The 22,297-nt window shown below is 41.8% G+C and overlaps 12 non-coding genes across 12 annotated transcripts; 5 read left to right on the top strand and 7 right to left on the bottom strand.

Moving 5' to 3' along the window:
- The first annotated feature begins 965 nt into the window (after positions 1–965).
- On the top strand, positions 966–1,037 carry trnac-gca (transfer RNA cysteine (anticodon GCA)). The gene has a single exon. It is a non-coding gene; the product is annotated as a tRNA-Cys (tRNA).
- Positions 1,038–1,925: 888 nt separating this feature from the next.
- trnac-gca (transfer RNA cysteine (anticodon GCA)) lies at positions 1,926–1,997 on the top strand. Its single transcript has one exon. It is a non-coding gene; the product is annotated as a tRNA-Cys (tRNA).
- A 739-nt stretch (positions 1,998–2,736) lies between these two features.
- trnac-gca (transfer RNA cysteine (anticodon GCA)) lies at positions 2,737–2,808 on the top strand. Its single transcript has one exon. It is a non-coding gene; the product is annotated as a tRNA-Cys (tRNA).
- A 261-nt stretch (positions 2,809–3,069) lies between these two features.
- Positions 3,070–3,141, top strand: trnac-gca (transfer RNA cysteine (anticodon GCA)). Its single transcript has one exon. It is a non-coding gene; the product is annotated as a tRNA-Cys (tRNA).
- Positions 3,142–3,488: 347 nt separating this feature from the next.
- Positions 3,489–3,560, top strand: trnac-gca (transfer RNA cysteine (anticodon GCA)). The gene has a single exon. It is a non-coding gene; the product is annotated as a tRNA-Cys (tRNA).
- A 414-nt stretch (positions 3,561–3,974) lies between these two features.
- Positions 3,975–4,046, bottom strand: trnac-gca (transfer RNA cysteine (anticodon GCA)). The gene has a single exon. It is a non-coding gene; the product is annotated as a tRNA-Cys (tRNA).
- A 362-nt stretch (positions 4,047–4,408) lies between these two features.
- Positions 4,409–4,480, bottom strand: trnac-gca (transfer RNA cysteine (anticodon GCA)). The gene has a single exon. It is a non-coding gene; the product is annotated as a tRNA-Cys (tRNA).
- A 263-nt stretch (positions 4,481–4,743) lies between these two features.
- Positions 4,744–4,815, bottom strand: trnac-gca (transfer RNA cysteine (anticodon GCA)). Its single transcript has one exon. It is a non-coding gene; the product is annotated as a tRNA-Cys (tRNA).
- Positions 4,816–5,287: 472 nt separating this feature from the next.
- trnac-gca (transfer RNA cysteine (anticodon GCA)) lies at positions 5,288–5,359 on the bottom strand. Its single transcript has one exon. It is a non-coding gene; the product is annotated as a tRNA-Cys (tRNA).
- An 8,152-nt stretch (positions 5,360–13,511) lies between these two features.
- trnac-gca (transfer RNA cysteine (anticodon GCA)) lies at positions 13,512–13,583 on the bottom strand. Its single transcript has one exon. It is a non-coding gene; the product is annotated as a tRNA-Cys (tRNA).
- Positions 13,584–13,908: 325 nt separating this feature from the next.
- On the bottom strand, positions 13,909–13,980 carry trnac-gca (transfer RNA cysteine (anticodon GCA)). Its single transcript has one exon. It is a non-coding gene; the product is annotated as a tRNA-Cys (tRNA).
- A 648-nt stretch (positions 13,981–14,628) lies between these two features.
- Positions 14,629–14,700, bottom strand: trnac-gca (transfer RNA cysteine (anticodon GCA)). The gene has a single exon. It is a non-coding gene; the product is annotated as a tRNA-Cys (tRNA).
- Positions 14,701–22,297: the final 7,597 nt, after the last annotated feature.

The following is a 22,297-nucleotide window of genomic DNA, read 5'->3' as shown; positions in this document are numbered from 1 at the left end:
TCAGCTGCTGGACCTTATGATAACTTCTCAGATGTGCTGTCCCTTTTCTCCCTCCCTGCTCCTTGTGACAACCAAAACGCTCACGCTGTTTTTTAAAGCCGCCCACCTGCTGACCAAACTGCTCTCAGCGGGATGATCAGCCGATGCCAGCTGTGGCTTTCTTCACTGCTGATGTTTCCACTGTGTCGGGCTAATGAGAGACTGTGCTAATCCTCTTACACAAGTTGCGTCTGTTTCCATAATCACACATGTATATTTACTTTATTTTCAGTGTACTTTTTCTTCCAGGCTTCTGTTCCTGCCGACGCTAGGCTGTGAAAAAGATGGGGATTTTATGGGTGTCAGCTCTCAACGTCGCCTCCTCCATACAGCCAGATTAATAGGATAAATACAAGGATGTGAAATGAAGGTAGTGGTGTTAAATGCATGCAAGGGTGTGCGTTGAGGAGCCGTAATGGCCAGGCTGACCTTTTTAAAAAGAAGAAGAGGAAGGATGAAATGATGAGACGAGACAGTCTGCAGAGTGGAGGCAAAGAGCTTGAGCAAGCAAGACGGGAGGCAAATATCAATAAAGTGGAAGCTTTTATACCAAATGGAGTGAAAGTTGGAAGCTTATTTCTTCCTCTTGGGAGTTGTTTCATCCATTTTCAGCAGCAAATGGACGGAGCAGAGTGACGCATGTCAGGTAGGGCTGCTTGCACGTGCTGACCTGTGTCTCTGGACTGGGTTACCAGGTACCCCGACACACATCACACACAGAAACTGAAAGACTCTCAATTGATTTGGATCACTGTGAAATCACAATATTAATGTGAGAAATGACCAATCAGGAGCACAGCGGGAGAAATTGTTAAAAACAGGAAGGCTGTGACCAAAATTGGGAATGTGTTAGCATCTATGAACTGGTGATCTTCAGCTACATCCACTCTAAGAATACTATATTTATATCAAATGATATTCATTCAGGGGGTATAGCTCAGTGGCAGAGCATTTGACTGCAGATCAAGAGGTCTCTAGTTCAAATCTGGGTGCCCCCTTCACAGCTTTTGTTCTCAGAAAGCCCTTTCTCCTGGTCAGGAAGTGACAGCTTTTGATATTTAGGCGTGAGTTTCGAGCTGTGCTGACTGGGCCAGCTGTGTCCACAGGCCGCCAGCTGTAAGGATTTCACAGAATTACAAGTGAATACACAGGCAGCACGGAGGGCTCCTGCTTAAACATCCACTCACGTCCATACATATGCTGAGCCTCTTACAAACACTACAGGATCTGAGGTTGTATAAAAATCACGCTGAAATAGTATGATCAAAAGTGACACATGCTTTCAGGGTGAACATTTACCACATAGGGTGCACCAAGGTCGAATTAAGGACTTCTTGATCTGTCGTCAAAGGCTTCACAACTGAACTCTGAAGGGATTGTCACATAGTATTACTCATCGACGCAAGCTACACTCCCATTCAGGGAACTATGTCGATCAGCAAACTTGATTTTGCATAAAACACATGATTTTCTGTTTTTCAGTATTCACTGCCTGCCTTTAAGTGTAAGGGGTTACAAATTGTATGATTAAAAGATAGACTGTGGATAGGAAAGTGCATTCTTCCTAAGTGTGTTTTAGCATGTTGAGAGGTCACACCTGCAGTACAAGAGAGCCTGTAACATGTTAAGCGACCCGTCCACTTGCACACGTGTAATGTGGTAGACTTTCTAATCTGATCTGAATTATTTTCTCTTGTGTGTTTATGACTTGAGAACTGGTGGAAAAAATACCATGATGATCTTTCCAATTAAAAAAAACAACAAAAAGATTTTTTTTTTTTCATCTGTGAAACTGAGAAAAAACATTTTTTTCCTGGAAATTTTTTTTTCCTGGAAAAAAAACAAAAAGACAAAAATTCAGGAGAAAAACATTTTCATATGAATGTGGGGGTATAGCTCAGTGGTAGAGCATTTGACTGCAGGTCAAGAGGTCCCCAGTTCAAATCTGGGTGCCCCCTTCATTGCCTTTAAATCAAACACTGTTTAAAGTTGGTCTCCCCACACCTGCAGTACAGAGAGCCTGTAACATGTTAAGCGACCTGTCCACTTGCCTACGTGTAATGTGGTAGACTTTCTAGTCTGATCTAAATTATTTTCTCTTGTGTGTTTAGGACTTGAGAACTGGTGGAAAAAATGCCATGATGATCTTTCCAATTAAAAAAAAACTTTTCAAGATTTATTCTTGATCTTCTTTTCAATTCAACTGAAAGTATGTGCTGTATTCACAACATGGAATTTAACTAGAAAACTTTCACCACCACTTTAAAGGATGATTCATGGTTGTGGAGAACTCTGACCCTTTTTGATTCAGATGAAGTTGGTGGATACTGTTTACTGTATTTGTAAAATTGTACACAGGTACCGTCAATAACATATAGAAGCCCTGAGGGAAAGTTGAAGTTTTTTTTTTTCTGGTGGTCTGTTTTCTAAGTCTGATCTAATTATTTTCTCTTGTGTGTTTATGACCTGAGAACTGGTGGAAAAAATGTTTTGCCAGGATAATCTTTCCAATTAAAAAAAAACATTTCAAGATTTTTTTTTTATTTCATGTGTGAAATCGAGTGAAAACTACTTTTTCAGGGGAAAAAAATAATCTGTGAAACTGAGTAACAACATTTTTTTCCTGGACATTTTTTTTTCCTGGAAAAAAAACAAAAACAAAAACAAATCAAGAGAAAAACATTTTCACATCAATGTGGGGGTATAGCTCAGTGGTAGAGCATTTGACTGCAGATCAAGAGGTCCCCAGTTCAAATCTGGGTGCCCCCTAAATTGCCTTTAAATCAAACACCATCAAAAGTGTAATGTGGTAGACTTTCTAGTCTGATCTGAATTATTTTCTCTTGTGTGTTTAGGACTTGAGAACTGGTGGAAAAAATGCCATGATAATCTTTCCAATTAAAAAAAAACAACAAAAAGATTTTTTTTTTCATCTGTGAAACTGAGAAAAAACTTTTTTTTCCTGGAAAATTTTCTTTCCTGGAAAAAAAAAAAAAAAAAATCTGTAGAAAAATATTTTCTCATCTATGTGGGGGTATAGCTCAGTGGTAGAGCATTTGACTGCAGATCAAGAGGTCCCCAGTTCAAATCTGGGTGCCCCCTGGAAAAATTCCTTCTTCCTTAATTTAACCAAATTTATGTCCTGTATCGAAAACATTTTCAGCAAATAGACCTGTAAAGAATGAAACTACATCTCTTTTTGGTTGCCCTTTCTCATGCCAGTGAGTTTATTCAGAGACGTCACCTATGACATACATTCCAGCATTTCTCTTCAACTGGGTTTGTTTCAGGTGAAAGTCATGAATTTAAAAGTCTATGTACAAAAGGGAGGATGAGGATGTATCATTCAAGTGAAGTGCTTCAGACTGTCGACCTGGAGGATCTGGAGGCTTTGAATCATGTGGTGGATGCCAAATCAAGAGTTCACTGATCAACATGGGATAGTGGATGGGGGTATAGCTCAGCGGTAGAGCATTTGACTGCAGATCAAGAGGTCCCCAGTTCAACTCTGGGTACTTTCAAAACATGTTTCCCACCAGTTCTCAAGTCATAAACACACAAGAGAAAATAATAGTAGATTTAGATCAGGCTTAAAAAATGGACCACCAGAAAGAAAAAGTCTAATTTCAAATACATGACTTTCATCTCAAACAAACCCAGTTGAAGAGAAATGCTGGGATGTATGTCATAGTGACGTCTCTGAATAAACTCACTGGCATGAGAAAGGGCAACCAAACTTTACAAATTAATCATCATCAAGTATTGACAGAAGAGCTACCTTCTGACAACCATCAACACGTTGATGAAAGTTCTCAGTCATCTTTGTAATTCTAAGTCCTGTATTGTAGGCAACTGGACGGGTCACCGTAACTGCTCTGTACTGCAGGTGTGTTTAGCCTTATGCTGTCAGACAGTGTTTGATTTAAAGGCAATTTAGGGGGCACCCAGATTTGAACTGGGGACCTCTTGATCTGCAGTCAAATGCTCTACCACTGAGCTATACCCCCACATACATATAAATATGTTTTTCTCCTGATTTCTTTTTTTTTTCTCGGAAAAAAAACGTCAAGGAAAAAAATCATTTTACTCAGTTTCACAGATATTAATTTTCCTGAAAAGTATTTTTCACTCAATTTCACACATGAAAAAAAAAATCTTGAAATGTTTTTTTTAATTGGAAAGATTATCATGGTATTTTTTCCACCAGTTCTCAATTCCTAAACACACAAGAGAAAATAATTTAGATAAGACTGGAAAGTCTACCACATTACATGTAGGCAAGTGGACGGGTCGCTTAACATGTTGCAGGCTCTCTGTACTGCAGGTGAGGGAGACCAACTTTTGATGGTGTTTGATTTAAAGGCAATTTAGGGGGCACCCAGATTTGAACTGGGGACCTCTTGATCTGCAGTCAAATGCTCTACCACTGAGCTATACCCCCACTTCAATGTGAAAGTGTTTTTCTACAGATTGTTTTTTTTTTGTTTTTTTCCAGGAAAGAAAATTTTCCAGGAAAAAAATGTTTTTTCTCAGTTTCACAGATGAAAAAAAAAAATCTTTTTGTTGTTTTTTTAATTGGAAAGATCATCATGGTATTTTTTCCACCAGTTCTCAAGTCATAAACACACAAGAGAAAATAATTCAGATCAGACTAGAAAGTCTACCACATTACACTTTTGATGGTGTTTGATTTAAAGGCAATTTAGGGGGCACCCAGATTTGAACTGGGGACCTCTTGATCTGCAGTCAAATGCTCTACCACTGAGCTATACCCCCACATTGATATGAAAATGTTTTTCTCCTGAATTTTTGTCCTTTTGTTTTTTTTCCAGGAAAAAAACTGTCCAGTCATTTTTTTACTCACTTTCACAGATGAAAAAAATAATTGTGAAATGTTTTTTTTTATTATTGGAAAGATTATTCTGACAAAACATGTTTTCCACCAGTTCTCAAGTCATAAACACATGAGAGAAAATCATTTAGATCAGACTTAGAAAACAGACCACCAGAAAAAAAAAGCTACTTTCCCCTCAGAGCTTTGGTATGTTATTGACGGTACCTGTGTAAAATTTTCAAATACAGTAAACAGTATCCACCAACTTCATCTGAATCAAAAAGTGTTAGAGTTCTCCACAACCATGAATCATCCTTTGACACTTTAAAGTGGTGGTGAAAGGTTTGTAGTTAAATTCCATGTTGTGGATACAGTACATACTTTCTGTTGAATTGCAGGTGAAGCAAGTTTCCCAGGGGGCACCCAGAGTTGAACTGGGGACCTCTTGATCTGCAGTCAAATGCTCTACCGCTGAGCTATACCCCCATCCAATATCCAACATTGATCAGTGAACTCTTGATTTTGCATCCACCACATGATTCAAAGCCTCCAGATCCTCCAGGTCGACAGTCTGAAGCACTTCACTTGAATGATACATCCTCATCCTCCCTTTTGTACATAGACAAAATAGCAAAACAGGCAAATTCATGACTTTCATCTGAAACAAACCCAGCTGAAGAGAAATGCTGGAATGTATGCCATAGGTAACGTCTCTGAATAAACTCACTGGCATGAGAAAGGGCACCCAAAAAGAGATGTAGTGTAACTGCCCACGTCAGTTAATACATTCTTATTTATTTATTTATTTTTGGTTCCTACCTATCTTTTCAGTGAAGCGGGCTCATTGTTTGTTTTTTGTTTCTACACGGTGCCCTTTTAATGAGACACCACCTGGCGGAGCATGGTAAGGGAGAAACCACACGGCAGGTTATCTCCACAGAGATATTAAAGTAAAGTAATATAAAGAGTTACAACGTTAAATGTAAACAAAGAAGACAAAGAAAGAAGAAAGGACAAGATTCAGCCCCTTTGGTAGTGTGCAGCCTACGAGGTGTGGTTTATTGGTGTATTGTGTAATTACATTAAGCTACAAGCTCTGCATTAGCATATTCATTTACGTGATTGTTTGTTTATTTTCTTTTGCTTCAGTTCTCACGGGTCTGTCTGGGTCGCTCGATGACTGAATAAACCCTGTTTTATAAAATGATCTCGGGCCTCATGCTTTACTACCGAGAGGAGCTACAGTGAGAACTCGACTGCTTCGCGTGAGTAGCCGAGGAAACGTCGCTGGAGCACGGTGATCCACGGTCGGGATGAAGCCTTTCCACGTCGCGGGTGCATCGTTTATTGCCGTCCACACAGCAACCAAGGAAGCAGCTGCGGGAGGGTTACGGTGCTGCTAGTGTGAATTTTGTTTAAATAAGAGACTTTGAGTGCTTTGCACAAGAGACTGAAACATTTTCAAGTTGTTGTTTACTCACCTTTCATTGTTGAAGTCCGTTGACGTTTATTGATACAAATCGCGCTGATATTGAGATTGTGTTTATCACAGTTACACTGTAAAATTTGTGTCAAAATAAGTAGTGTTAATATTAAGATATAACAGCACCACAGTTATTTAAAGGTGCATTGCAAGCATTTATTGCATTTCTAACTTACCTGTGTTAGAGTTAACACCTCTTTGTGTAGTTATCACTGATAGTAATAAGACTATTGGATAAGCCAAATTATTTAACAGAAAAGTACAATTATTGCTTTATGTTAAAACTGAGTGTTGATTCAGCTACGCTAAGGTTATTTTGGCCATTCAATAAGGTAACTACAAAGCTGAGAGTAGTATAACATTTAAATCTAACTGATTTAATCAAAGTAAAATGTCAGACATTGAACCCTTTTCTGAGAGTGACAGAAATGGTGGTGGTGAAGACATACAGCAGCATGAGACAGACATGCAACCACAAGCATCGGAAGACATCGAAGCTGCTTACCACACTTCTTCGCCAGAGCCACAAAGAAGTCAAAGAGCTCGCAAGTTAACGGAAAAAGGCCAAGAATTGCACAAGGAGCAAGTCAAAAGGGTTGAACACCGTTTTATTAAGAGCTACAATAAGTGGAAGACAATCATCAAGGATGCTAAAGGAGCGCTGAGTGAAGCATGCTCAAACAGCCTGCTGCATGAACTCATCACTAAGGTAAACGATGCTGCAAGGGAACTGAATGATGTTTATGAAGAGTTGAGACGCATTGACTTTCCAGACCAAGACACACGTCGCAGAATCGACACCTGTGAAGCAGTAACAAAGACAATAATTAAAACTGCTAAAGGTCATCTAACCACAGAAGCTGATGAAGATCAAGAGATTAAAGAACAAGACAAGAAAGAGAGAGATAGAGAATCTGTGTTTAAGTCTGCAGCATCAGATAGAACAAGTATCTCTCACCATACCAAGTCCAAGTCCGCCAGGTCTTCGGTTCATTCTCGAAGCAACTCAAGGGTCACATCCAGACGTTCAAGCCAGTATTCTGCTCACAGACAAGAAGCTGCTGCTGAAGTCGCCGCCAATGAAGCTGAATTGCAGGTACTGTTAGAAAAGGAACATCATATCAAAGAACTCGAACGACTTGAGGCTGAAAATGCAGAGATGCAAAGAGTGCTAGAGGCCAAGCGAAGAGAAGTGGAACGATTGGAGACAGTAAAGAAGTTAAAGGCTGCCAAAGCGCGACAGCAAGTGTATGAGCAAAATGAACGCTCAGATGATGAAATAGATCAACTGCTCCATCAACATGTCTCTCTGAAATTGAAGAAAGAAATTAAAAGTGAAAGTAACCTGTCTCAGCATCAGCCTCCACCACAAGCTATGACACTGCTAAGGAGAGAAGATAGCACAGCAGCTCTTGTGAGAGTGTTTGCAGAGTCCATCAGTGCAAGTCGTCTTCCTATACCTGAACCAACAACATTCTGTGGTGATCCACTCAGGTTTAATGATTGGAAGGTTTCCTTTCAGACGCTAATTGACAGGAAGAACATACCAGGTGAAGAAAAGATATACTACCTGCGAAAGTATGTGAGTGGCACAGCCAAGAAAGCCATAGAGAGCTACTTCCTGCTAGGCACAGAGTCAGCCTATCGTGCAGCATGGACCATCCTCGAAGAACGATATGGCAATCCATTCCTCATCGCCAAAGCTTTCAGGGACAAGCTTGATTCATGGCCCAAGTTAAACTCCAAGAGCAGTGTGGAACTTCAAGAACTTGCTGACTTTCTGCGCAGCTGTGAGACGGCCATGTCTCAAATCAAGGGTCTTGAAGTGCTCAACGACTGTAATGAGAATCAGAAGATACTCGCTAAACTTCCAGATTGGCTGACCTCTAGATGGAACAGAAAGGTCATGGAAGCACAAGAGCAAAGTCATGAGTTCCCAAGCTTCAGCAACTTTGTTAAATTTGTCACACGTGAAGCCAGAATCGCTTGCAACCCAATAACGTCTCTCCATGCTCTAAAGCCAAGTGAAGGTGAGAAGATCAAGGTCTCAAGGAACAGAGGTCCGGGAGCAAAGGTGCTTGCAACAAATGCAGATGAAAGGACTGCTGTTATAAGTTGTGTATTCTGTGAGAAGGCAGGTCACAGTTTACTCAAGTGTTACAAGTTCATGGAGGAAACTGTCTCTGCACGAGTTAAGTTTGTCCAGGAAAACAAGTTGTGTTTCGGCTGTCTGCAATCCGGTCATCGCTCGAAAGAATGTGAAAGGAGACAGACCTGCAATATATGTGAGAAGAAACATCCAACTTGCCTCCATGATAATCGCACTAAGGAAACGAAGATGCTAAAAGACAGAAGCACTGAACGGCGACAAGACAAAGCAATGAGACCCTCATTCGAGGCAACGTCAAACAGAGTCATACAGAACATTAAAGACACTCATACATCCACTATCATCCCAGTGTGGGTGTCAGCCACAAGTGAGCCTGATTGTGAAATTCTTGTGTACGCACTCCTAGATACACAGAGTGACACAACCTTTCTCCTTGAAGAAACTGCAAAGGCTCTGCACGCAAAAAATGAGCCAGTTCAGTTAAAGCTGTCCACCATGGCTTCAAGGAACACCATTGTGCCATGCCGAAGAGTTACTGGTCTGCAAGTAAGAGGATTCTACTCAGACAAGGTAATACCTCTGCCGGTGACATATACGAGAGACTTTATACCTGCAAACAGAGAACATATTCCCACACCAGAGACAGCTAAAGTTTGGCCTCACCTTGAACACATCGCAGCTGAGATAGCTCCTCAACAAAGTTGTGACGTTGGCTTGTTAATTGGCTACAACTGTCCTCAAGCTCTCGTTCCAAGACAGGTGGTGCCTGGTGAAGGAAATCAGCCATTCGGACTGAAAACAGACCTGGGCTGGAGCATAGTAGGCTATGGCAACCTCCGTCTTGATTATGGAGATGCAATAGGAGTAAGTCACCAAGTTGTTGTGAAACAAGTCATTCCAGATTGTCAGTTGGCTTCAGATGTCACAAGTGAAGTGCATTATGTCTGTAGAACGCTGATAAAGGAAGTAGTCTCACCTGTAGATGTCATTAAGGTCCTGGAGTCTGACTTTGTGGAAAGAACTTCAGGGGATACAAGCATCTCCCAAGAAGACCTCAGATTCCTGTCACAGATGCAAGGGAGCATCAGGCTCAATGATGACGGTCACTATGAGATGCCGCTACCTTTCAAGAAAGAGAGACCTAACTTACCAAACAACAAGGTATGCGCCGTCCATCGTCTCAGATGCCTAGAAAGGAAGCTGAAAAGAAACGAACAGTACTACAAGGACTACAAAACCTTCATGGATGACATCATTGCTCGCGGAGACGCCGAAAGGGTTCCTGAAGAAGACATCAACAAGACTCCTGCGTGGTACATTCCCCATCACGGAGTGTATCATCCGCAGAAGCCTGGAAAGATCCACGTCGTCTTTGACTGTTCTGCAAGGTTTCAGGAGACTTCTTTGAACGACCACCTACTAACCGGTCCTGAGCTGACAAACAACTTAGTCGGAGTCCTCTGTCGTTTTCGTAGAGGTCCTGTGGCGATAATGTGTGACATTGAGCGCATGTTTCACCAGTTCTATGTCAAGGCAGAAGACCAAGATTACTTACGTTTCCTTTGGTGGGAGGATGGAAATCTGGAAGCTCAACCATCTATCTACCGAATGAAAGTTCACCTGTTTGGTGCGGCTTCTTCCCCAGGCTGCGCCAACTTTGGACTAAGACATCTTGCTGATGAAGGACGGGGAAGATTCAGTGAAGACACCATCCAGTTCATCAGAAGGAATTTTTACGTTGACGATGGGCTAGCAAGTGTCACATCTCAAAGCCAAGCCATCCAACTTGTGAAGGAATCAAGAGAACTCTGCAGCACAGGCAAACTCCGGCTGCATAAGTTCATCTCAAATAGTGAGGAAGTCATGGCCACAATCCCTAAGGAGGAATGTGTTGAGGCTGCCAAAGATCTGAACATGGCGTTGGGTGAACATCATATGGAAAGAGCGCTTGGCGTTCAGTGGTGTGTGACCTCAGATGAGTTCCAGTTCCGAGTAGTCGTCAAAGAGAACCCACTCACCCGAAGAGGAGTCTTGTCCACGGTTGCCTCAATATTTGACCCGCTCGGATTTGTGGCACCGTTCATTCTGGTCGGGAAAAGGATTGTCCAGCAGATGTGTCGCGACAAGCTAAGTTGGGATGACACCTTACCTGACGACCTGCGACCTCTGTGGGAATCATGGCTCCTAGACCTGAAAAACCTGGCTGGGGTGAAGATCCAGAGGTGCTACGTTCCACCAAACTTCAAGGTTCTGCACTATGAGTTGCATCATTTCTCCGACGCCAGTGAGTCGGGATATGGAGAGTGTTCGTATCTCAGAGTGATCAGTACATCGGGAGAAGTGCACTGTACTCTAGTCATGGGGAGGTCAAGAGTTGCTCCCACTAAGGTGACCACCATACCGAGGCTAGAGCTGTCGGCGGCTGTAGTAGCAGTCAGAGTCAGTGACATGCTCAAAGGAGAACTTGAAGTGGAATGCATGCATGAAGTCTTCTGGACAGATTCAAAGATTGTTCTGGGCTACATCAGTAACGAAGCCAGAAGATTCCATGTGTTCGTAGCTAATCGCGTGGAACGTATCAAACAAAGCACAGAGTCTGCGCAATGGAGGTACGTGACTTCGGAGGAAAACCCAGCAGATCACGCCTCAAGAGGCCTCTCAGCTGACCAGCTGTCAACATCTAACTGGTTCACAGGCCCAGACCTGCTTTGGCAGAAAGAGTTACCAACTGAAGATGTCAAGGTGGGAGAGATCCCAAGTAGTGACCCAGAGCTCAAAAGGGCCCAAGTTCATGACACACAGGCAAAGGAGGTGAGGTCACTGTTGGCTCGCCTACACAAGTTCTCTGATTGGTCAAGATTGGTGAAAGCCATTGCCAGATTAAAGCGCCTTGTTAGAGAAGTCAAAGGCCTGAAGCCACGGTCCTGTGAAGCCACCAGTTTAGAGGAAAGGAGAGAAGCACAGATAACCATAATAAAAATGGTTCAAGAAACAAACCTGTCTCAAGAAATTCAGTGTCTTCAGCATCACAAGGAGACACAACCGAAGTCCAAGCTGCATAAATTAAATCCATTCCTGGATGACCAAGGTATCATCAGAGTTGGAGGCCGCTTGACTCACGCTGCCTTACATGCTCATGTAAAGCATCCAGCGGTTCTTCCAAGAGACAGTCACATCTCATCATTACTGGTCAAGCACTATCACGAAAGAGTACACCATCAAGGCCGGGGAATGACCATGAATGAGCTCCGTGCCAACGGCATATGGATCCTCGGATGCAGCAACCTGGTCTCATCCCACATTTACAAGTGCACTAAGTGCAGGAAATACAGAAGAGGTATGGAACAACAAAGGATGTCAGATCTTCCTGTAGACCGAACAGAAGCTACACCGCCATTCACTTTCTGTGGTTTGGATTGTTTCGGTCCATTTTACATCAAGGAAGGAAGAAAAGAGTTAAAGAGATACGGACTGTTACTCACCTGCATGTGCTCCAGAGCAATTCACATTGAAATGCTCGATGACTTGACCTCTGATGCATTCATTAACGCCCTGCGTTCATTCATTGCCATTCGTGGAGCAGTGCGGCAGATAAGATGCGATCAGGGGACGAACTTCGTTGGTGCAAGGCGAGAGTTTGCGGAAGCATTGAGAGAGATGGATCAAGAGGAACTCAAGGAGAAGGGATGTGAGTTCATCTTTAATACCCCAAGCTCAAGCCACATGGGCGGAGTCTGGGAAAGACAGATCCGCACCATCAGAAGTGTTTTGATGTCTATCCTAGAACAGTCTGCCAAACAGCTTGACTCCTCCTCTCTACGAACATTCTTGTATGAGGTCATGGCAGTAGTGAATAGCAGACCGCTGACTACGGACAACCTGAATGATTCATCCAGTCCAGAGCCATTGACACCAAACCACATTCTGACTATGAAGTCCACAATCATATCACCTCCCCCTGGGAAGTTCGTCAGGGAAGACCTTTACCTCCGGAAGAGATGGCGTAGAGTTCAACTCCTGGCCAACAACTTCTGGTCACGTTGGAAGAAGGAGTATCTCCTAAATCTCCAAAACAGACAAAAGTGGACCAAGGACCGCAGAAATGCACAGGTCAATGACATTGTTCTTCTGAAGGAGGATGGGATACCACGGAACAAGTGGAAGTTGGCAAAGGTCATGCAAGTTCATTCTGGGAAGGATGGAAGAGTGAGAACACTCAAGTTGTTACTCAGTGATCCAACGCTGGATAAAATGGGAAAACGCACCTCCAAACCAGTCTACCTGGAGAGGCCCATTCAGAAGACGGTCACACTGTTGGAAGCAGACTAAAGACCGCAGTGTACCATTCTCACTCTCAGTGTATTAGCTAGCCTTATCGATTTGTTATTGATTTGTTACATCATAATATTTAAAGTGACGTTCATATACAGTATATGTCTTCCATAAGTCGTTCTAAGAAATCACTTGTGATTTGGTGGGAGTGTAACTGCCCACGTCAGTTAATACATTCTTATTTATTTATTTATTTTTGGTTCCTACCTATCTTTTCAGTGAAGCGGGCTCATTGTTTGTTTTTTGTTTCTACACGGTGCCCTTTTAATGAGACACCACCTGGCGGAGCATGGTAAGGGAGAAACCACACGGCAGGTTATCTCCACAGAGATATTAAAGTAAAGTAATATAAAGAGTTACAACGTTAAATGTAAACAAAGAAGACAAAGAAAGAAGAAAGGACAAGATTCAGCCCCTTTGGTAGTGTGCAGCCTACGAGGTGTGGTTTATTGGTGTATTGTGTAATTACATTAAGCTACAAGCTCTGCATTAGCATATTCATTTACGTGATTGTTTGTTTATTTTCTTTTGCTTCAGTTCTCACGGGTCTGTCTGGGTCGCTCGATGACTGAATAAACCCTGTTTTATAAAATGATCTCGGGCCTCATGCTTTACTACCGAGAGGAGCTACATGTAGTTTCATTCTTTACAGGTCTAAATGTTTTTGATACAGCACATACATTTGGTTAAATTGAGGAACAAGGAATTTTTCCAGGGGGCACCCAGAGTTGAACTGGGGACCTCTTGATCTGCAGTCAAATGCTCTACCACTGAGCTATACCCCCACATAGATGAGAAAATATTTTTTTACAGATTTTTTTTTTTGTTTTGTTTTTTTCCAGGAAAAAAAACTTTCCGGGAAAAAAAATGTTTTTTCTCAGTTTCACAGATGAAAAAAAATAAATCTTTTTGTTGTTGTTTTTTTTAGTTGGAAAGATTATCATGGTATTTTTTCCACCAGTTCTCATGTCATAAACACACAAGAGAAAATAATTTAGATCAGACTAGAAAGTCTACCACAATACACGTAGGCAAGTGGACGGGTCGCTTAACATGTTACAGGCTCATGGTCAGACCAACTTTAGACAGTGTTTGATTTAAAGGCAATTTAGGGGGCACCCAGATTTGAACTGGGGACCTCTTGATCTGCAGTCAAATGCTCTACCACTGAGCTATACCCCCACATTGATGTGAAAGTGTTTTTCTCCTGAATTTTTGTCTTTTTGTTTTTTTTCCAGGAAAAAAATTTGTCCAGTCATTTTTTTTTTTTTTTTTTTTTTTTTTACTCAGTTTCACAGATGATTTTTTCTTTCACCCGAAAAAGGGTTTTTCACACACATGAAAAAAAAAAATCTTGAAATGTTTTTTTTTTATTGGAAAGATTATCCTGGCAAAACATGTTTTCCACCAGTTCTCAAGTCATAAACACACGAGAGAAAATAATTTAGATCAGACTTAGAAAATGGACCACCAGAACAAAAAAGTCTACTACTAGGGACCTGTTGATCTGCAGTCAAATGTTCTACCACAGAGCTATACCTCCACATTATGCACGTGAACATAATTCATCAACAAAACGTTGAAAAGGTATCCTCACGTAATAAAAATATTCAGGTCTGGAGCCACAAAATGGTGTATACTCCTTTTTTCAGATGCAGTGGTACTAAAGACCTGTAAACAGAATTTACTTTGCAAAGGCCACACAGTTATACTTTAATTTAATGTGCTCAACATGTTCTGCACACCTCAGTTTGTTGTCAGAGTCCACTGTATGATGAGAGGAGTTGAAGAACTGTGCTTGAAGTAAAGAGCTGGCCATATTTGTGCTGTAGGGGGCACCCAGAGTTGAACTGGGGACCTCTTGATCTGCAGTCAAATGCTCTACCACTGAGCTATACCCCCTCATGTTAGTGTGAATATTGATCAGCAAGGTATTGATTCGGCATCCTCCACATGAATATACTCACTCACAATGGATTTCAACTCTGAAACAGTTTTGCTCACCTACGCACACCCAAATGATTTAGACTGCTGCTTGAAGGTGGGTATGAAAGGTAAACAAACACCCATCGTCAGCATAGTGGGAACAAATGCTCTACCACTGAGCCATACCTCCAACAGGGGACATGTTGTAGACTTATAGTAAAACCTAAAGAAAAACAAAACTCAGACATTGCAGCCATTTTCATCTGAATCGGTCAAGAAAACATTCCAGCGTTCAAAGTTGTTGCCACCAGAAGAGTTCAGGACTCTCACGTCAGCGTCTCATGACTGTTGGAAGAGAGAAAACAAGAGAGACTGACAGCAACTATGTGTGTGAGCAAGAGAGACGTTTGACTTCTGACCTCCTTTAGTGTCTCATAACATCTGACATGAAAGAGGAAAAGGACCTGACACACATTAGGAAGGCAGCAACTCCCACTGCCACCCACATCTGCAAACACAAGCACATATACGAACACACGTAAATCACCAATAACAAAACAGATAGAGTGCCAGAAGCATCTTTCATAAATAAGCTCAGCTAATATTTAAACACTACGAGAATGCAGGAGCGAGAACAACGGAGTCTAATGCGTAAAGAACTGCAGGGGACACTGACAAAGTGTGCTGTGTTAAACAGCTTAAAGGGTGAGTGTGGGAGTGACAGTCTGGTGTTAATGCTCATGAGTCTGGTTAATGAGGTGAAGGCGGATGCTCACAGAGGGTTAGAGAAACAGAGAAAAACATGCCGCACAGCATTTCCCTGAGATTAAAACCCATTTTACAAGAGATGAAATAAAGTATGACACTGGACTTTTTCCATAAGTTTTAATACAATGCAGCAGGATGTTTATTTGTACAGTATATTATTTATTATTGTGTGACAGTATGTGACATGAGATGCAACATAAGATTTGATGTATTAAGTTGCTAATAAATTAAATGCACTCTGACACATGATACATTACGATACACCACAATGTAAGCAAAGCCTATTTTGAATTTGAAATGATGAAATATAGCAAATACATTTTCTTACAAGAAAATAAGGAGCTCAAACGGACAGAAAGAAACAACAGATAAAGCATTCAACACTCAGCAGTGGAGCATGGTAAGAAAAATGCTCCACCAGTGGATTGCCCATTAGTCTTTGGACTTGGATTCATGAGATAGCCTCCATCCTGTGATCCGAGTGTATGTGGGGGAAGGTCTAAGTAGTTTATAGGTAATTTAGTGAGTGGCAGTTTGTGCAGTCTAACCTGGATCAAAACAGGTGGTCATCAAAATAAGAACATAATCTGTGTTATTTAGTTCAAATTTTGAGTTTTAGTAAGAACTTTTGCAGCTTCTTTTTTTTAACATTGTTGTGACATTGTTGGAATGCATGAATGAGAATCTCTGCATCTGACTGTTTCCATCATTATATTTAAGTATCGCATTAAAGGTGCTATTTGTAAGAAAATCAGATTTTTGAGTTTCAATCCCAACTCATCAGATAATGACACTTTTAGTTCCCCAACTTGTCAAAAACTGACACGTTATGATCGTAACCCTTTGATGAGTTGGGAAATTAAGAGCGTCATTATCCGACGAGTTGGGAATGAGACTGAAAAATCTACCTTTCTTACAAATAGCACCTTTAAAAAATCTTTACGCTCACTTGAGGTGATTTTTGCCTTTGTTGTAAAAGAGTTAATGCACTTAATGTGAGATGGAAACATCTTTCCCCAAATAGTTCTGACATAGTGAGCAATTTGCAATTTTTCTTTTTGAGACATTTCAAAAGTCACCAACCCATTTCCCTCCAGGACGATCAAAGTGGCAGGTGTGAAGCAAAACTCATGAAAGGGAAAAAAACGAGTCAGATTTTTACTTGTTGAATTTTTAATAATGTTGTCATCAGCGGTACCAATTGTACAATGATCCAATGATGTTGGTTTCTGTGGCGGCATACATTAACATGTTACAGCTTTACATACAGCTCCAGTTAAAAGGCAGCACAATAACACTGTTGAAATGACCTTCACTGTTCTGACACCGACATGCTTCTGATCCCAGCCTGCTGTAACAGGTGTATACAGTATGTAAGTATGTGAGTCATTACCTTGAAAACAAACAGTGTTTGGCTCTGCTTGGTTACGCCGCAACATGACAGTGTCATATTTCCAAGCAGTTTTTAATGCCTGCATTCCTCAACACCTTTGAGCTCCTCTTCTCCTCGCCTCTTAAAGTGCGGGTGGCTCTGCTCACAGGTGTAGCACTTTTATCACACACACATACAAAACATGCACACACTCACTTTGATCTGAGGGGTGGTGCGTTCAATTGGTGGGAATTTCCCCTTGTATTGCTATAGGATGGTCCCCTTCCTCTCCAAGTCCTCCAAGTCCTCTGAAGCTTCACGAGGGTCGCCCTTTGGCGTTGGAAGTCTTTGCACACTCCTCCTCCTCTTCCTCACTCTCAATCCTCCCGTTGTTCGTAGCCTTGTGATCCTTTCACAACCAGGCCACCAAGCGTTCTCCATAGGTCTCCTATAAGGTCTTGGTGTCATACATCAAACGGCTCCTTCATGCACTTTCATAACACTTTCACTGTGTTGCTGACAAGAGCTGATAGGAAGAAGGAAAGTTGCCAAGTGTGAATGAGGGTCCCTGTCTTCTTCCTCCATCTTTCAAGGGACCAATTAAGAGTAAAAAAGATAAAGAGGTAATGATTGAGACTTTCATCAGAGTGTGAAGCAATGTTGACCTACCTTGTCTGGAAATTAGCCCAGTGAAGCTTTGACAGGATTTTCCGTTGTAAAAACAAATGATGGCCTTGAAACAGGGAAGCACCTCCTCCACCTCTCTGCTCCCCTCAGGCTGAAATGTTTTAATTTTCTGCTCTGGTTCTCACTCACTCAAACGTGAATTGGAGGACGCAAAAGGCAACAACAAACTAAGATTTATACCATTTTCACACTGAAATTTGTGCGTATAAGATATGCAGATTTGTCCTAAAAAAACCAGGTGATTGACTCTTTTCTCATTGCCTGGAGACGAGTTTGCCTTTCTGTTTTTTTTCTGTCGTGTCACGCGCGACTTAACAAACGCACTGGAACAAAGGGAACAGTAGAAAGCAGCAGATCGTATACACCTCACCAGACTGCATTAAAACTGGTTTTATTACTGAACTCTTAATCTGCAGCTCTACATCTTGCTTCCTTCTTATCTCTGTCGAGAGGTTGCACATGTGCGTTGCCAGTCTTTCTTTCAAATGCATTGCCGACTGAACGATGTGCGCTGCTTGAATGGAGACGGATGGAAACGCACGTTGTAGCATCGTGCTGGAAAAGGGTTGTTGTATTTTCATCATTGCCGATCAGTGACATCTGACTACTGAGTCATTTAACACAAAAAATGAATGCCAATGTTACCCTCTGCCCACTGAAATCCTTTTTTTGTCCTGCATGACAGATCAGATAAATAAATCCCCCTTTTTCGACATTTTGGACAGTCCACTGCACTGGCTTCCCCTTTTTTAAATTAATTAGAACTGATAAATGTAGAACTAGGATCCAGTTTTCAAAAGCACCGTTTTACTTTCTGATCATGTTAAACTTTGTTAGTTATTCACAGAAAAAATGTGTTTGTGCAAAGACAGATGTAGGAAATCGAGCCCCATATTTGCACTACATTTAGATCCTGTTAAACATCATAACAGAAATTTGTGTAGCGAGAATCAGGGTTAAGTGTTAAGGTGTTAAGGTGACAGGGTCGTGGTAAGGGGGACTGTTGTGTAAGTGAAATGTCACTGGTGCAATCTCTGCATGTACAGCTAACTTGTCCCCGAAGAAGAAATTGTACATCCATCTGATAAATTGCTGCCAGTTTCTTTCCTCTCACAGTTTAAAATAAATACACACCACACGTTCAGAGATCTGAAATAACTCAAAACTTTCCTGCACCTGTGTTTCCCACCTCTGTGACTCCAGCAGTTAACCTTTCGAGATGAACGACTTTTCAGTGAGGCACGACCACAGCTCTTTCCAGCTGGGGGTTTGTTTTCCCGCCACGAGGGCAAACAGACAAAAACGAACTCGGACCCAGCTTCTTAATTTTGGAACAAAGCGTCACAAGTGTCACAGAAAGCGCACAAAAAGGATTAAATGATGAACACACACACGTACGTACACTAGCGGAGCTTGACAAGCACGTACGGCAGACGTAAATACACATATCACACATCCTCGAAAGGAAAGCCACTTCCCTAAACTTGCCTTCTGGGGAAGTTTTGGTGGTTTTTCTGTGCAAATTTGCACAGTTGCGGTTTTTACAGCGCTGCTAAGAAAAGTCTGTACGGACATGTGGAGCAGGGGAAATGCGTCAGCAGAGGAGGAATACTAACCTCTCAGGACAAACTCATCCTTTCACACACAGATTCCAGTATACTGGGTCTGTGCGTATGGGTGTGTATGACCCCGTATAGTCAGGGTCATTGTCTGACTATTTTGTGAGTCAAAACTGGGGACACAGGTTAACATCGAAAAATATACAATGCTCTTTATAAACTGAATGCTGTGCGTCCAGGAGCTGCAGATTTGAGACCTTAGGAACGGCTCAGTTGAGAGTTAGCATTGGTTTCGTCACATTTCTTTGCTGTAAACATCAGTATGATTATTTTATTTTGTGATTTAGCCGTATAAGCATGTCGGCTACTGTGTTTGGTTACGATGCATTTCTTGAAATTAGTGTTTGAAATGGTTTAATTCAACGCGGTGGCAGAAAAATAATTAAATCACTTCAGTTGGAGAGCTCTTATGATTCCTGGAAAGAAAGGAAGGATTAAAAAATGGGTCAGAACTGTGGGGGCAGGTGAGGGGGTTAATAAAAGATGAAGAGGGGAGACAGAGGGATGGAGGAAGGGAAGGGAGAGAGAAAACGAGAGAGGGAGGCTGAAGGAGAAAATGACTCTGAGGTTAAACTATTTCTGGAATGCACCTTCGCTTAAAGTCTAACCAGGCAAAACACACACACACACACACACACACACTGTGACAACCTAACCCGTTTCTACGGTATGTGATAAGGTAATGGGGGCATTGGGTTTCCACTCTTTCCCCACAAACACTATCTGATTAAGGGGACTTCCTGCTCTCTTTCCCACCCTCCCTTCATTCTTTGATATTAATACTTCATGGTGCGTGCTGTCTCATGTGTGTGTACTCATGCCAGAAACCATACACCTTATAAATGTCAGTCTAGCAGTAGGGTGTGTACAGTAAGAGTATTTCTATGACTGCATTAGTGCATTTCTTTCTTTCTTCTGCTACTTCATGGTGTACAATATATGTGGCATGTTGTACATTAACTCAAGTGTAATAAAGCTATGTTTATAGTTGTTAAAGGAGGATGCCTTGCTGTATTTTTCGATGTCTCACACGGTGGTGTCTGTTAATGCCATGAACTGTAATTTGTTTGGTCCAATATATGTGTAGGCGGGCAGTAAGAATAGCTGTAAAGGCAGTAAACCTTCTGGGGGCCGGTGCATCGATAAAGTCTATTATAAGATCTGGAAGATGTTGCCTATTCGGACCAATAAGAATCGCTTGCCTAGTGCTAACGCCAAAAAAGTTTCCGGGTTTACGTCAGTGGTATGCAGCCCATTGATTATGCACTGTAGTTTTTTTACAGGTCACCCCGCTAGGGATCCCGCTTATCCCACAGACTTTAGTAAGGCTGATCTGAATGCGTCAAAGCTTCAAACTTCTACCGTTGCCATGATAATCAAATCCAAATGCTTCTGGTTTTTCAATTTCTTGAAGAGGAAGGACACACTGCCTCGGTGGCAGCTAAAAAAGATTGATAAAGAGTGATACATGGAGCTCCTCTGTAGTGTCTTGTCAGAGCTCAACCCTCCTAAAAGCTCATTTAGCCACTTGCTTGCTTGTAAAGTTGACTTCTTAGATTTTTGTGGCTGGCGTCCTCCTCTCCTGTCCTCGTCACATAATTATAGCTACAGCGAAGTATATTAGTTAATGATAACTGCAAGTTTGAGGAAAGTACAGGGTGAACTTTCTGTACTTTTTGTAACAACAGGAAAGCTGAGGTTACTGGACTAGCTGGACGAAAACAGTTTGTTAGAGCTGCCGATAAGTCGCCAGATATGGAAATGACACGGATTAGCTTGGCTAATTAGCACCCAAATGTTGAATGTTGTAAAGGGACAGATGTCTAACAGGACAACAGAAATGCACAGTAGTCTTGTTGAAAAAAGCTGAAAAAAACTTTTATATCAGCGTTTGTAGGCTGTGTGACACAAGTTAGTACGTCTTCTAGCAACGCTGGCCCTCAAACGTCAGTCAAACACCGCTGTGGGTTACATGATTTCATGATTTCTTTGCATGTATTATCTTAGATTTCACTTCAACTCTAATGTTGTGTTTACTTTTCTTAATGTGCGTGTGTGTGTTTGATGCTGGATGCTGGATTGACTTCCACTCCCCCCACCGCTGTCACATCCACTGTCCTCGCTGCTTCCTGTTTACATGAGACGACTTCCTCTGAACATCGGCAACACACCAGACAACCGCAGACCTGTCTTCTCTCTCTCTCCAGATAAGTCCATAAACAATGCCAGAGGTGGATGAATGAAGCAGCACTGCCCTCTTTTCTGCTCTTTGTCCCTCTGAAGGAATCGATCAATGGCGGAGAGTAATAGCAGGAAGCTGAAAGTATAAGCGGCTCAAATGGCCAAATTTTCTTTCATCTCTCTCCCTTTCAAGATGGTTTAGTGTGTGATACACATCAACACACATAGACACACACACACACACACACACACACACACACACACATACAGTGAAACACCATTTTCTAGGAGCTCTCTAATGTCCTGCCATGCAGGTGTGTGCTAATCTTCTAAATCCAATAATAATGGCAATCCTGATCTTCATACGATCTCATGAGATCAATGGAGCAGCTGTTGTGCGCGTGTATGGATTAACAGACAGGTACACATGAGTACAGTACACATAAAGTACTTCATACTGTATCACTACCAGTTAGTCCAGTAAGAGTTTGGGGGGCGTTTTTGTCCCCATTCTCAAATAATTTGGTTTATGCAATTTAATTGAGCTGTTAAAACATGGAAATGACAGTTAATCTTTGTATGGATCTTATCTTTTTACCATTAAGATGCACTGCTCCTCTCCCTCTTGGCAGCAGGTTTGGACAAGCCTCAACCTTCAACCAATTCATCTTCCATTTTCTTGACTGTTTTTGGCTCAAGGGATGGAATTATTGGTTTCAGACGGTTGGCTGGAGGGTCAGTCCCCCACACAAACTGAAATATCTCAACAAATATTAGACTGATTTCCATTTAATTTTGCACAAGACATTCATGGTCCCCAAAGGGTGAATACAACAGATATGATCATTCTCTGACTTTTCCTCAGGTTAGATTTTTCTTTTGTCCAATACTTTACTTTATGACCAAGACAATACCATCAGCGTCAACTGTACTTTGTGTAAAGTGC

This window comes from Pagrus major, chromosome 1 (genome assembly GCF_040436345.1).
Source record: "Pagrus major chromosome 1, Pma_NU_1.0".
Lineage (NCBI taxonomy): Eukaryota > Metazoa > Chordata > Actinopteri > Spariformes > Sparidae > Pagrus > Pagrus major.
Note: the sequence above shows the minus strand (reverse complement) of the source record. Positions and strands in the feature narration are given on the sequence as shown.